This window comes from Mytilus galloprovincialis, chromosome 8 (genome assembly GCF_965363235.1).
Source record: "Mytilus galloprovincialis chromosome 8, xbMytGall1.hap1.1, whole genome shotgun sequence".
Classification (NCBI taxonomy): Eukaryota; Metazoa; Mollusca; class Bivalvia; order Mytilida; family Mytilidae; genus Mytilus; species Mytilus galloprovincialis.
In genome coordinates, this window is record NC_134845.1 from 73524010 (window position 1) to 73539961 (window position 15952).

Below are 15952 nucleotides of genomic sequence, written 5' to 3' on the forward strand. Positions count from 1 at the left end.
ACATATTCTAGCTGTTATTAGAAGATTATCTATTTTCTTTCAGGGACTAGGAAAGACACTGCAGACAATATCTCTACTTGGATACATGAAGCACTATATGAATATTTCTGAACCTCATCTGGTCATTTGTCCGAAGTCAACTATGGACACATGGAAAGCAGAATTCAAAAGATGGTGTCCATCATTGAAAATCTTTTGTCTGACTGGTTACAAAGAGGAAAGGGTACATTTATTTAAAATCTGGTTTTTTTTCTACAGCAGCTCATTGTGGTTGTGGGGCATTGCAACATGCAAAATAGCCTTCAGAATTACTGCAACTACAGTAAATATCCAAAAGCAAATACTGGTGACTTATTTGTTTTTGAATATTTTACTTGTTACAGTCATTCTTTTAAAGATTAGCTACCATTTGGCAAAAGTCCACTAAAATCAAATGCATGACCTGCTGTCGACCTGTCCTATTGATGCATATTCATGTAAAATAATAGCCCTACAGATATTGTGTTGTCATTAAAAAAAAATCCAAATTTATATATATTGCTTATAAATTTGAAGTTAGCTATTTATAATATTTAAATGGTATAAAGTTTGACTGATTAGACTGGAGACATATTTTGATGGAATAAATTATCATTTACAACAACTGTATTTTGGCAAAAATATTGAATATCTGTATTTAATGTGCTGTCTAGTGTTTATGGGGGTCATTCATTTTGCAAGCAAAAGAACAATTATAATATATGTTAAATTATGTTTGGGTGTTTGATAGGTCACTGTTAAATGTTGTAGGGCAACATTTCTGCTTTGTGTAACTCCTTCCCCCTTTTCAAAACTGATATGTCAGTTGAGATATGTTGAATTTTAAATTGGGAATCAATATTTGTGTTCTGTCTATAGAAACTAGTAATACAATATTTTTTGTAAAAAATAATAAATGATTACAGTTAACAATCTCTTTAATTTTACAGAAAGAAATGATAAAGAAAGTTATGAAGACAACAGAATGGGATATCTGTCTGACATCTTATGAACTTTGTCTCCTTGAGAAAACAGAATTGAAGAAGATTAAGTGGAAATACCTCATTATTGATGAGGCCCACAGGATAAAGAATGAAAAATCTAAGGTATAATATTGTGGTCAGATTGGTCTTGGAATATCTAAGTTTTAAGTATGAATAAGGTCGTCCTTATCAAGAATGACAATATCTTGAAATGTCTTTGATCTTAAACTAGTCTACCTCTGATTTTGAATTACAAATATGAAGTTATACAGAGAAACAGATTTTATATGGCTGAACATTTTAATAAAACGTACAAACACGAAATCCTTATTGCTTGAAAAGAAAGAAAAAACCCTGGAAAACTAAAAGATGTCATGCAGTCTGATAAAATTGAGTGGAAATCAACATTCAAATTTTTTTGTGAGAGACAAATTAGAAATTATTATTGATTGTAAAAGGAAATTCTGACTTAACTTGTGTGTCCATCATGCCAGAGTCGTTGTTGTTTAACAAAATTTCCAGAGTTTGAATACATAGCCTTCGACTTTAGTCAAAAAAGCAAGACATAGCGATCCTACATTCCGTTGGCATAGGTGTCGGCGGTGGCGTCCACAAATATTCACTCTGGTTAAAGTTTTTGAAATTTTAATAACTTTCTTTTTCCGTATTTTACTTTTAAATGGACTTGGTTTTTTTCTGCCAGGAAACATTACTTTCACTCTGTGGTTAAAGTTTTTATAATTTTTATAACTTTCTTAAACTATCCTGGATTTTTACCAAACATGGACAGAAGCATGTTTCTAATCACAAGATAGTATCCAGAAGTAAATTTTGGAAAAAAAAATCTAATTTTCCTGTATTTTACTTATAAATGGACTTATTATTTCTTCCATTTAACATTTCATACAGTCTGCAGTTAAAGTTTTTAAAACATTTTTAAGATTCTTAAACTATCCTGGATTTTTACAAAAATTGGACAAAAGCTTCTGACAATCAAAAGATATATAATAGTATAGAGAGAAATATTTTTATTAATTTTTTTCATCATTTTGTTGAGTGTGATTAACAGCAAAAGTAGGCGAGACACTGGGTTCCCTGGAACCCTTAAAAAATTTTAAGTGTTTAAGTTCTATTAACAACATTGCAATAAAAGTAATACATAATGCCCAATATTAACAGTGTTGTGTATTTTCAGCTATCAGAGATTGTTCGAAGCATAGCTTCAACCAACAGATTGTTGCTGACTGGAACCCCATTATAGAATAATTTGCATGAGTTATGGGCATTCAATTTGCTGAATTTTCTATTACCTGATGTTTTTCATTCAGCTGGGGTATTTATTGATTATATTCCTTTGCATGATGTTGCAGAATTGTTCCCCTTGATTTGTGTTAAATTAATGATGATAATTTCAGGTTATATGTAAATTCAATATTCACAGTCTTTTTTACAGTTCATTTAGATATACTTTAAGTACTTAAATATATACTGTGGTTGTTATATAATTTGAGGTGGGTCTCATTTGGGTCTAAGAGTGACCTCAAGTTTTACGAAGGCCAAGCTTAAAATACAATACAGTTATCTCCATTCTAATGCCGCATCTTAAAATAAATGTTATTTTTTGGCTTAAAAATGGCATTAATGAAAAAGTCCGCGAAACTGTCGCATTGTTTTTAGCATCTTAACAGTGTGACGTCATGTGTTTAATCTGGATGTCAAACATGAATTCTAAACGTATTTTTACTTTTCGTACGCTTCATAATGGTTTCAATATCGACAAAAAGAAGATTTTGAGGCTCAAAATGAGAATATCTTGTTAATTTTTTGAGAAATTACATATCCAAAAAAAATCGGAATTCAAAATGGTGGCTTTCTTAGTTACGGACTGGTAGAACGTGGAATCTAACCCCTCAAAATATTTATCAACGTCCAATGAAAATTATCGTTACAAACTAATTGCATTAGAATGCCGATTTTTTGTATGTGTGACACGTGAAAGTCAAATTATCGTGTCGTGAAAACGGGAAATTAAGTCTAGCGGAACCCTGGGAAATGACAAAAAAATGAGAATTGCTTAAGTACATAGTGTAAGGGGGAAACGGGAATCTGACAAAACAGTAAGCGGGATCCAGGATTGGAACCCCCTAATGACAACCCCTTTGAGTGATCCCAATTTTAAATAATTTGGTGGTATAGGTGAACCATGAAATTCAATGTTCGACCATGTCAACTTTTCTATGGGTTTAGTTTTATTATACTTTAGAAAATAATACATTTAGCAAAACATACACATTAGACTAACTCAACACACAAATTAAAAAAAAAAAAAAAAAACCCACACACACAACACAGTCTATAGGGCTGTTTATTTTGGTTACTACGGTAACCGGTAAATATACTCATTTAATGATTTAGGGTACTTTGCATGTAGCCAAGATCTTATATTTGTTGTGCTAGGGACATACAATTTTGTAGCATCACAACTTTTTAAACATGCTGGTCAAGAAAGAACTTATTAGATTTTAAATTGGCAGTCATGGTCTTCATCTATGACTGAATGACCATGAGAGGGCTTTATATCCAGTCAAGATTGTTACCCATAAGTAAGTCTCCACTGTAGGTAAACTGTATGTGGAGAAAATATTGACTCTTAGTCTATAAAGTAGGATAGGAATCTTATCAAACCTCATGAGCTTTATCCATAATTATATAGCTCCTGTTAAAAAAACATTTTCGCATTAAGGAGGCTCGAGAGTATAAAAATTTCAGAAAAAAAATAAACATTTGTTTTTCATTACAAATTTTATTTATTACCTTTTGTAGTTGTTACTTTATCATATGGTACAAAAAACATTCAAAACAATTAATTCGTGTTGGCCCCAGATGACTTTTAAGATGTAAACATCATTGAAAAAGTTCCAAATTATCTCCCTTTGGTGGAAAAATGCCATGTTTTGGATTTAAAATTGAAATATCTCTTTTAACTCATCGGTGACCTATATTTTTTAATATAATTTCGATATATGCTGTACTTAAACTAAATTATTGTAAAATTTGAGCGATTTCTGTAATAAATTTCTTTTTTTATTTCGATATTACCTTTATTTCTCCTATTAGTTCAACAGAAAATTAACCTTTTTACAAAGATGTATGCTTCTTTCGAAGGCAGATTGTGAGCGCAAATGAACGGTGACCCCATTTTTTTATTTTATTTTTCTATTAACTATAAGATAAAGTTCATTTATAGAAAAATATAAAGAAATCCTATATAAATGATTTAGACCCGCGAACCCCCTTAATGCATTTCGAAATCTTCTAAATTTTCAGCAACATTTTTTTATAAAGATCTGTATTTATTTTGTAGGACTTCGATGCTTGGTTTTCCACTACAAATAGCTTGAGTGACGAAGAATTGATTAAACGTCTTCATGATGTAAGTCATTCTTTTACTGAAATTGGATTGTATGTTTAAATTTGAGAAAATTCCTGATAATACTTGTGAGCCATTACTGATGAAAAATTGTGTATATATGATACATTGAAGATCATATTTATTTACATTTAAGGTTTCCCAGATTTCTTATGTATCCCATAAATTGTATTTATTCTATCTATAATATTTCTTGTAATACAGATTTTAAGACCATTCCTTTTGAGAAGATAATCAAATCAGATGTTGAGAAACAGCTTTTGCCTAAAAAGGAGAAAAAAATATTTGTTGGATTAAGTAGCATGCAAAGAGAATGGTATGTTATTTGAGAATAAAAAAATACAGACCAAAAAAAAAAAGAAACATGCGCATTTTGGAAAAATTAGATTTTATTGCAGATGTAATTTTGAATGTGTATATCAAAAGAAATATTTGTCTATATATCTATACAGCCAATTCCAGAAAGTAAAAAAAAATCAAGATTAGAAATATTAAGATAGTTATCCCAAGAAGATCTAAAAATCCCCAGTTCAAAGTGATGTTCATGAATAAGTTGTTTGATAGAAAAGTCTGATCAACAAATTGATATTCTGAAACTTATAGGTACACAAACATATTGATGAAAGACATAGATATAGTTAATAATGGAACTGGTGATGTGGATAAGATGAGATTACTCAATGTGTTGATGCAACTGAGGAAATGTTGTAATCATCCTTACTTGTTCGCTGGAGCTGAACAGGGTAAAATATAAATTAATCTATTTACATTAGTGCTGTTTTTCAGTGTAGTTTAAAGTCACAAATTTTGAAAATCCAAATTAGATATAATCGTAGATAAGCTGGTATAACATAGATGCCAACCATTACGATTTTTCCGAGTTTTTCCGATTTTGCGATAAAAACTACGCTATTACGGTCAAAGTCGAATAGTTACGGACTCCCAATCATCGACGTTCAATTTTGTAAAACGCGGATTTTTATCATTACTTTTCTGTCCTGGTCCAGTATTTAGGAAACGCCAATGTAATGCTTCCGCTTTCTCGGGAGTTATCAACCTATTGTTGAGTAACTAACTGACTTCTGAAGAGGCAAACTTGCATTTTATTAAGTAGCTTTCCCCCTTTCTCTACTTCTCATTGACAAAACAAAAATGTTTGAGTCGAGAACATCTGAACAATTAATGAATGGAATACATACTACAGACAACATGTTAAATGACAAATTTTAGTGTACATCACTTTGCAACCACTCGTCAGTAATTTTTATTGGTAAATGCACGTTTATGAATGATTACTGAAAACTTTTCAAAAATACGGAAAATTTGATAGTTTGTTACTGATTGTGTCAAAAGGGGGTTGGCATCTATGGTATAACCGTTTGGAAGACAAAAAGTAACTATAAAGTCTTTTGGGTACATGAAATTTTATATTGCTTATTTTTTCAACATACAAGGACTTAAACAACACTACAGAAAAATTGGTGAAAATTATGAAAAGATGATTAACTGATCTAAAGCAACTGATTTTCTAATTTTAAGAATTAGGACAACTCTAGAATTCTACATTTTACCAGAAAAATTCTAATCATTTTCAGTATTAAAATGCACAATTGAAGAAAATGGGCACAATGTTTGTATTGGGATATATTCAAGGAAAGAAAATGTACACATGTCAATTAGATGTGCATTTATTCATGATCTAGTTTTGTAAGAATAATTATTGTAGGTCCACCGTATACAACTGGTATGCACCTTGTGTTAAACTGTGGAAAGATGTCAGTCCTACATAAACTGCTACCAAAATTAAAGAGTCGGGGTAGGTTGCTTAATTTAAGTATCACATAGAGATAAAACATTGCCTAATTTTGAAGAGACTCAAGTATATGTGTATAGTTCTACTTGAAGTCCTGTTTCTGGAATTGAATTCAGTAATGGTTAGTTCTCAATTTTAAGAACTTTTGACCAATTGTGTTTGAGGGATATTTAAAAACTTCATTTCACATATTTACCAAAAACATTTGAAAAAACAACAGACAATGAACACTAAACACCAAATTTACTCCTTGGAGAAAATATACCATACAAACAAAGACAAAAACAATGAAAATTGCTGTAGGGGTGGTCATCATATGTGCCTTAAAGACACGACCATTTCAGGAAAATTGAAATGTCATTTTTCAAAAGTAGAACTGGTCATGTATTTGGTTCATAATTGAGTGACAGCATATTTGTCTATATATATTTTAGCATATATTTTTAGGTTCTAGAGTTTTGATCTTCAGTCAGATGACACGGGTACTAGACATTCTAGAAGATTACTTGTTCTGGCAAGGATACCAGTTTTGTAGACTTGATGGGAAAACTTCACATGCAGAAAGAACAGTGAGTGTAGAATGGTTAAATACCTGGATATGTTTGCATTGGCCTAATTTTGTAGTTTGTTGCAGTAAAGGAGTAGGTCCGGTAAGGACCGATTTTGGCCTCAAATTTCAGGTTCATCTGACAAAAGATTTTGACCACTTTTTAAAAACTTAAGTGTCTATTTCATTTGATTCAATTAGTTTATGAGAAAGATTTTAACTGATTAGGCATTAAAAACGATCCGATTCAAGCTCAAATATGAAAAAATCTACCAAATAAGCCGAAAAATGTCACTTTTCGGATGTTTTTTGTCAAAAATGAAAGTGGCCGCATCCGTGTTCATCCTCAACCTTTATATATGTTATGTATTATCATCAAATACAACTTACATTTTAATATTAAGGATGAACACGAATGCGGCCACTTTTGTTTTACACGGAAACCGTGTAAAATTTGACTAAAATGCTAGAATTGTGAAGATTTCAGTAATTTAGCATGACTTAATGGCGCTAGTACCCGATATATGTGGATTGTGATGTCAAAAACAGTCCATATTAATGTAGCAGTAGCATTCTACTGTCCAATAAATAACTAAAATTTTGCAGTTTTAACAATTTTGTAAAACTGCTTAATTTTGGGGCCAAAAAGGGGTCTTACTGGACCTACTCCTTTGCAATTTTGGTCATTAGAAAAAGTATGGCCAAATCCTAACATTGTCACTTTCATGGAAAGTTTACTGGTTTAACTCTGTTTGCCTGTCTGTCAGCTTATCCATTCCACATTAATCCTTCCACATTTTTCTCAGCAACTACAAGTCAAGTCTCTTTAATAAACCATCCAGCCTCATCTAACTATGCAGATTGTAATACGTTTTTAGCTCCTTTGGTGCTCTCCTTCCTGTTGGGCTGAAAACTTATATCTTTAAGTTGTCATGCAAACTGTATTTAGGGTTATATAATCCACAGACTTGTACTCCAAAATTTAAATTTGCATGCAGGACTTCAAGCAAGAAATAAGAGCAAAATTCAAATAAGTCAGACCAATGTTTTGACAAAAAAGATAATTAATCCAAAATGGCTTTTATTTTAGGTCTCGATCAACGAATTTAATTCACCTGGTAGTGAAAAGTTCATCTTTATGTTGAGTACCCGAGCTGGTGGATTGGGAATAAATTTAGCAACAGCAGATGTCGTCATTATTTATGATTCTGATTTTAATCCACAGGTGGATTTACAAGCCATGGTAAGTTTTGAATGATTTCTTCAAATAGAAAGTCAGAGATTTTATTTGTAATTAAATAAGTCACTTAAAAAAAAACAATTTAAATTGTTTCATTTAACTTTTCAAGAAATAAACTCATCCAACCATAGAATCCCAAGCTGAAAATGACCTTGTGCTGATTTTATTCCTTCATAATTTGGAAGGTATGGCCCCATGATGGAAAATGTGATGAGTTGTAACATGTGAGCTTTTTGAATATATCAGACACCTACTTCCTGTTTGCTGATTTCCATATGATAGATTGGCCGTTTCAAAATCTAAAGCATCATGGGTAATTTCATTGTTTGTACCCCAAAATGAAAATAACGTCTACGTCATTGTCTCAATTTCCATTGTTTATGACATTTTTAACCAATCACAACGTTTTGGTGTACGCTTTTCAAAATATTACCCAGAATGCATTACATTCTGAAACGGCGAATTGTCAAAGGGGATAAATTTACTTTCTGTCAGACACATGCTTGCTGTTGAGGAATGTTTGACTTACAACTTAAATGTGCTAAGCAGAAAATGCATTCATTCTTTTTTTTCTGGCTTAAACAAATCTTTTCTTGCAAACTACTGTTTCCGTTTACATTACAAATGAAAAGCACGATACTTTTATAATAAGCCTTTTATTCTTTATTCAGGACAGGGCACACAGAATTGGCCAGACCAAACAAGTCAGGGTCCTACGCTTTGTTACAGAACAAACAGTGGAAGAGAAAATACTTGAAAGAGCTGAGAAAAAGCTGCGACTTGACCATATAGTTATACAGCAAGGTATTAAATTACAAACATATTTTGAGATATAATTCCATAATCAAGAGCAAGTGATAAGCCCATCCATTAATTAGGAAGACATTTACTATAATCCACATTGATTGATTTTGGTATGCAGTTGCACAAGCATATGCACATTTCATTTTTACCACAAATATGGTGAATTGAAATTTTAAAAGGATAATTTACATGTTTAAGCTTTGCTATTTAATTTCAACATTTGTATTTATCTTTGGATATTACATTATGTCCAAGGCTTCTTTGTATGAATAGTTTTTTTAAGATCAAAGTCTTTTTAACCTTGCAACACCCTACAGTTCAAGCTCAAAAGTTAATTAGAATATGGGATAAATAATATTTGTTAAATTGGCAAGGATTTATTAAAGCATGCTTACTATATTGTAAGATGTGCATGTCAGAACTCCAATGACTTAAGAATAAGTATAAAAATTTTGAACTAGCAGTTTAACAATTCAAAATGAGAATCTAATGCCATTGCTTTGCGGAATCAAATTCATTCTCTGCAGCAATCTAGCTAAAGAAAACGCTGTTTGTTATTAAATTCCATGGAATGAAAATGCTGTTTATTATTAAATTCCATTGAATGATTGTAGGTAGATTATCAGACAGCTCCAATAAACTAGGAAAAGGAGAAGTTCTGAACATGATCAAACATGGAGCCAGCCGAATAGCTGCTTCTAAAGACACTGATATCAATGATGATGATATTGAGACCATTTTGGCAAAGGGAGAGAAACGGGTAAGGACAATTATTATGATGATATTGATATCATTTTGGCATAGGGAGAAAAAAAGGGTACAAACCTTTCCTGCAGTAAAAAGTTGAGAATAGTTATAGGCTATCAATGGTATTTTGAACAAGGTGATTTTTTAGCTACAATCTAATCAAAGGGCAACTACTGCAATGAGATGAAATTGAAAAGCATCCTACAGTATAAAAGACCATTGAAAGAATGATAATCGTTGTTTTCATAGGTAATAATAACAAATTTTACACATATTTAAAATTTTAATAGATGTATATCTCTTATCTGTCATCAAGCTAAATTGTACCAGATAAAGGGTTTAACCTTGCATACAAAATTATTGGGATTTTCTTGTTAGATTTATGAATGACTTATCAAAGTACATGTATTTTTTCATTGTGAAAGTTTTTCTGGATTGTCATGTAAAAGTTGCAGAATCTCAACTATCAGATTTTAGTTGAATTTTTGCACATTGTACACTGAATGAGTAATCAGTATGCTTGGATACATTTGCTTGAAACTCCACACAAATGTAGGATTTGGTTCAATACTTCAAATTTTGTACTGTTGTTGGGATTGATCAACAGTACTCCATTTCAGTATACAAAAAAGGCATTTTCAGTCTGCAAAGAATGATGTATTATGGATTCATTTATTTTCGTGGATGAGGGAAAACTTGCATGTTCGTGGATATTTAAGTTCGTGGTTTTGATAAAGTCTACATACAGGCCAATATAAGTTTTGTCATTCGTTGAATATTTTATTTCGTGGTTCACTTGTAACAACGAAATCCATGAGATAAGTATCCAACAAAATCAATGAATCCACATGCAGTATTATGCTAAGTATTATTCATTGAAATCTTAATTTGCAGGAATTAAATGGGTATATCAATCCACAAATTTGAGTGTTCAACAAAGTATATATAGTCATATAGGTTGTATCCAAAATTTGTATAACCAAAGTTTTATTAAAAGTACAATATGTCTTGAATCAATCAAAAATTGTTTTTTACAAAATAAACCGATCCATAATTTTTTGTTCTTTAAAATGATTTCAGACTGAAGAGATAAAAGAGAAGATGGATAGTGTAAGTGATCAGAACCTTAGATCATTCACCATGGATACGTCAGAGATTGATATCTATCATTTTGAGGGGGAGGACTATAGAAACAAACAAAAAGTGGACGACACATTTATAGAACCTCCAAAGCGTACTAGAAGAGTCAACTACAGTGTTCAGGTGATTCCAGTTAAATTTAATATTTTGTACCTAAATATATGTGTTTGCTTTTTCAAAGTCATTTGGTTGGTAACCTAAAGCACAGAGTGCTATGGCTTTATCATGTATAAATATGAATTTGAAGAAAAGTTCAAAATCTAGAACCTCCAATTAACCTGACATTGACCTCAATTTCAAGGTCATAAACTAAGGCCTTTAGGACTTGAATATGTATGGTTTATGAGTTATATCAGTTTACGCATAAGTTTCAATATAAGAGGAGCCTAAAACTCCTATTTATTGTCTATGACCTTGACCTTTGACCTTGACCTATTTTCATTTTTTGGACCAAGGACCTCAAATCAAAAGACCCTAGGCACTTATCAAATGCATAAGGGGGAATAACTCATATTGAGTCTCGTGATAGCTGTGGTCCAAATGGTCACCCTAATCCTTAAGACGTGCTGAGCAATTTGGTAATCTTTTACGGTTGTGAAGGAGTAGTGGACAGAAGAAAAACAGTGTTTGGGGAGATAACTCTTACAGCGTAAAGTCTTCAGTTCAATGGTGTCAGTTTTAAAAGTGTATAAACTGTTCGATATAATACACGAAATATCTAAGCGACATCTTGTGATTTTTTTGGCTATTAAATATTGACATTGACCATATAAAGATTCTTGGTGAGCAACACATAATCTTATGAACATTTAGTTTTCCTTTATAGCTGGAAACTTAGTGGCTTGTGAAATAGTACTCCAATGATATTATAATTTTACAGTTTAATTTTTTGGATCACACCACCAAAAGGCTTTTTTATGCCTCATCTATGATAGTTGTGGGGCATTATGTTTTCTGGTCTGTTCGTTCGTCTGTCTGTCCCGCTTCAGGATAAAACTTTTTTGGTCCAGTTAGTATTTGATGAAGTTTAAGTCAAATCAACTTGAAACTTGGTACACATGTTCCCTATGATATGGTCTTTTTAATTTTAGAGTTGTGATCCCAATTTCATAGTCCACTGAACATAGAAAATGATAGTGCGAGTGGGGCTTCCATGTACTATGGACACATTCTTGTTTTATAAGGATTTTTTTTTATTGTGATCAAGTTGAATGTTATACTTTCAGAAGGAAATGGTTAAACATAAACCAAGATTATCGTTGGAAAAGAAAATGGAAATTTTGGAAGAAGTCCACAAAGGGGAACAACCAAGACGACTAATTGCTGAAAATTTTGGAATTTCTTCTGAATATTTAAGACATATTATACGAAGTCGTGTTAAAACAGTAGAAAGCTACTTCAATGTACAGTATGGATCAACATTTCAAGATGTAGAGTCTGAGTTAAAGAAGTATGTTGAGGAAAATATAAAGCTGAATATACTCGTTGAAAACCAGTATCTGCTGCTGGAGAATGCAAAGAATATTGCAAAAGAAAGAAGAATTGAAAATTTTCCTGGATCTCTTGCATGGATTGATAGATTCAAAACTATATATGTTGAATTGTTTTATCCACCTGTTGATGACATAGTAAGATAATTTTGATAAACATATCTTAGAACTATTTTAATGGCTGGAGTTTTTGCCTTTCTCTCCTTAACATGTAAAAGGATAACAGAAATCACCAAAAAAAATCATGCAGTAGACTTTAAACCCCTTCCCCTCCCACTCCCCCCGCCCCAGTAGTATTTGCATAATTGTATGAAGTCATTCTGTAGGATGAGAAATTTGTTCTGTTTCTCGCTCAAGAGTAATATTAATCTTTTTAATCACACCTAGTCTGAAAGGTTATGAGCTATATTGCTATCATATGGCATCAGTTGGCAATTAACATTTAAATTTTCACCCATCTTTTTTTTTTGAAAGTACTTCACTTTTTACCCATTCTTGGCAAGAATAGTGTATTGAAGAACCCTTAAACTTGATCCTCACATTTTTAAGTCACCTGGCCTACTGGGCGAAATTTAATCAAACTTGGCCACTATCCTCATTAAGGTTTCTAGTTTAAAAAATGTGTACGATGATTCCCCCCCTATAAATAAGATGGCCAAAACAGCTAAAAATAGAACTAGGGTAAAATGAAGTTTTTGGCTTATATCTCTGAAACTAAAGAGCAGATATTTGACATGGGTTTAAATGTTTATCAGGTTGAAATCTATCTGCCCTGAAATTTTTAGACAAAACAGACAAGTTGTTGACCCTGAATTGGTATTTTTTAAGAAATTTTGCAGTTTTTGGTTAGGCCAATTGAAATTAATTGCTAGATTTTCATCCCCGCCCGCCCCTCTGAAATCGTCCCGCCCCGATTTTTTTTTATTTAACAAAAATACGATTTCCGGATTTTATCATGTCCGTTACCGGGAACCATCGATAATTTCGTTTCATTCAACACTTCCTGTTTCAAATTTCGTTTTTGTATTTCTCCGAGTAATCTAATAACGATATGATTGAGTCGAAATATTCTGCTGCTCTATTATGACAACATCTACCGAGAATAGAGATTGATAACGAGAAGGGCATGAAATATTCGAGTAACGAGTAAAACGCAGCCTTGTCATTTAACGCAAATTGCGGTAGTCACAAGTGAATAGAAAACCGTGTTTTTTTCTTTATTTATACGATGACTTTGTGTCAGGAAATTTGGACTGTAAATGATATCCAAAGCGCAAGAATCGTAGACCAAATTGGTACAAAAAACATGACTGGATTAAAGAAATTGACACAAGCACGAATTTGTTTGATTTATGACTGTATATTGAGAAAAAAAGTCGACAAACACGCATTTTAATTTCCTTATATTTACCCATGGCTGTTGTTTTTGTTGACAAACAGCAAACACCCTCTGTAACTGTCCCAATACCCTCAATTTAGTCATTAAAAAACTACTTTTTGGTTAAGTTCATGTTTTACATCACATAATTACTTTCCACACTGAGTTTACATTTCATTTTGTACTCATAATACTTGTGTTGCATACAATTGTACCAATACATTTTATTGATTTTATGTGGACTACAAACCATTGCTTAGAAAGCAAAATAAATTTGGTGTAGGTCTAGTCCAACTGAAGAGAGCATTTCTCTTCCCTTTAATGTATATTATAAATAGGTTTCTAAAGCGGCAATTACATGTATAACAGTGGTTGCCAATCAGGGATTTTTATTTAAGAGTTTAAAAAATAGTGTCAGATTCCTTATACAACATGTATATACATTATACAAGCTTGTTTTCCACTAGCATATACCCCGCGGTATGAAGAACTTGTGACAAGGGTTTCATATGAAATAAAATTTAAAAAATAAAATCCTCCCACCCGCCCCATGTTTTTCAAAAATTTGGATGAAAATCTACTAATTAATTTTAGTTGGCCTTATTATCTTAAATATTTTTAAAGATAGAAATAAACAGTAAGCAGCAATAATGTTCTGCAAATTAAGATCTACAAATTAGTCAACATGACCAAAATTGTTAATCGACCCTTTTAGGAAGTATTGCCCTTTACAGTGAGTCAGTTTTTCATAAATTATTGTTATCTTTTACAAAACCGCCAACCAAGATAGCAGACATGGCTAAAAATAGAACATAAGGGTAAAATGCATGTTTTGGCTTATATTTCTGAAACCTAAGCATTTAGAGCAAATCTGACATCTGGTTAAAATGTGTAAAAGAGGGACGAAAGATACCAAAGGGACAGTCAAACTCGTAAATCTAAAATAAACTGACAATGCCATGGCTAAAAATGAAAAAGACAGCACACATGACACAACATAGAAAATTAAAAAATAAACAACATGAACCCCCCCAAAAAACTAGGGGTGATCTCAGGTCCTCCGGAAGGGTAAGCAGATCCTGCTCCACATGTGGCACCCATGGTGTTGCTTATGTGATAACAAATACGGTAAATAGTCTAATTCGGTAGGTCACATTCATAAAAGGGAAGGGGATTGTAGTTACGACGTAAGGAACATATCCAATATCATTTGTGAAACGGTTATTCCATAACGGTCAACCAACTCGTGATGGCGTCCGTTAAATTTACGAAGGGATGATTTCAACTTCACCATTTGGAACTCTTGGTTTAATAGCTTCCTTGTGAGCAGCAACCCTCTATCAAGAAAATCATGATAGGAAATGCAAGCACAGGAATATCGTATCAATTGGGAGATATATACCCCGTATGCAGGTGCTGCTGGAATGTTGCTACTTAGAAATGGAAAGTTCACAATTGGAAAGCTGAAATCATCTCTTTTGTCGTAATAGGTTATTATTTATCTGCCTTCAAATATCCCAAGACTTATTAATTTAAAGGAACTTTTGTATTTTTTTGTTATTACCTTAAATATTATTATAATATCTAATCTAATCAAAAGTATCTTATTCAAATAAATTATGATTTTATTTACATCATTTCAAAATCAACAGTTAATTCAGGTGAGCTACAGGCTTTTGAGAGCCTCTTGATTAAGTTATACTTGAATGATGGGTTGGTATCATATACAACTGATTGCACTTAAATTACCAGTGAAATTATGTGGAGAAATTCCTTTTATTTTCTACAACTACTGGTACTTATCAATAGAAGCAAAGTTGGCAGAATTTATGAAACGGTCCTTTTACTCTTGACCAAATTAGATTTAAATCTTCTACAAAGCTCTGCAGTTGTTCTAATTTGGAATGAAAACATGGTTGCAGGCACATTCTTTAATAATATTTGATCTGTCTTTAGACATTTTTTCCTTGAAAGTGCAAAATGGTATGATTCCTTTCTACACTGACCTATAGTTGTTAATGTCCGTGTCATTTTGGTCTCTTGTGGACAGTTGTCTCATTGGCAATCATACCACATCTTCTTTTTTATATTGTCTTGATAAATGGCAATTCTTCTGAAGGAGCTTACCAAGTTGACTGATGCATCATTTAATTTTTGCAGAGTAGTAAACAAGACTTCAACCAAGCAAGGAAACAGTTGGATCATGCTTGCAATGATAATTCAGTATTGCCTGAACATCAAGTTGATTTATCTGAGTTGGGAAATCACAAGTCAGTCACCATTGAACCAAGAACAGAGTTGCAGAGAAAACAGGTTGAAAAAATCTACTTAAAGTGTGCAAATAAATTTCAAATTCTTGGAT

General features: G+C 32.2%; 1 pseudogene; it reads left to right on the forward strand.

Annotated features, from left to right (window-relative positions):
• LOC143042533 (SWI/SNF-related matrix-associated actin-dependent regulator of chromatin subfamily A member 5-like) overlaps positions 1 to 15952 on the forward strand; it is a 50743-nt pseudogene that overhangs the window by 29549 nt on the left and 5242 nt on the right.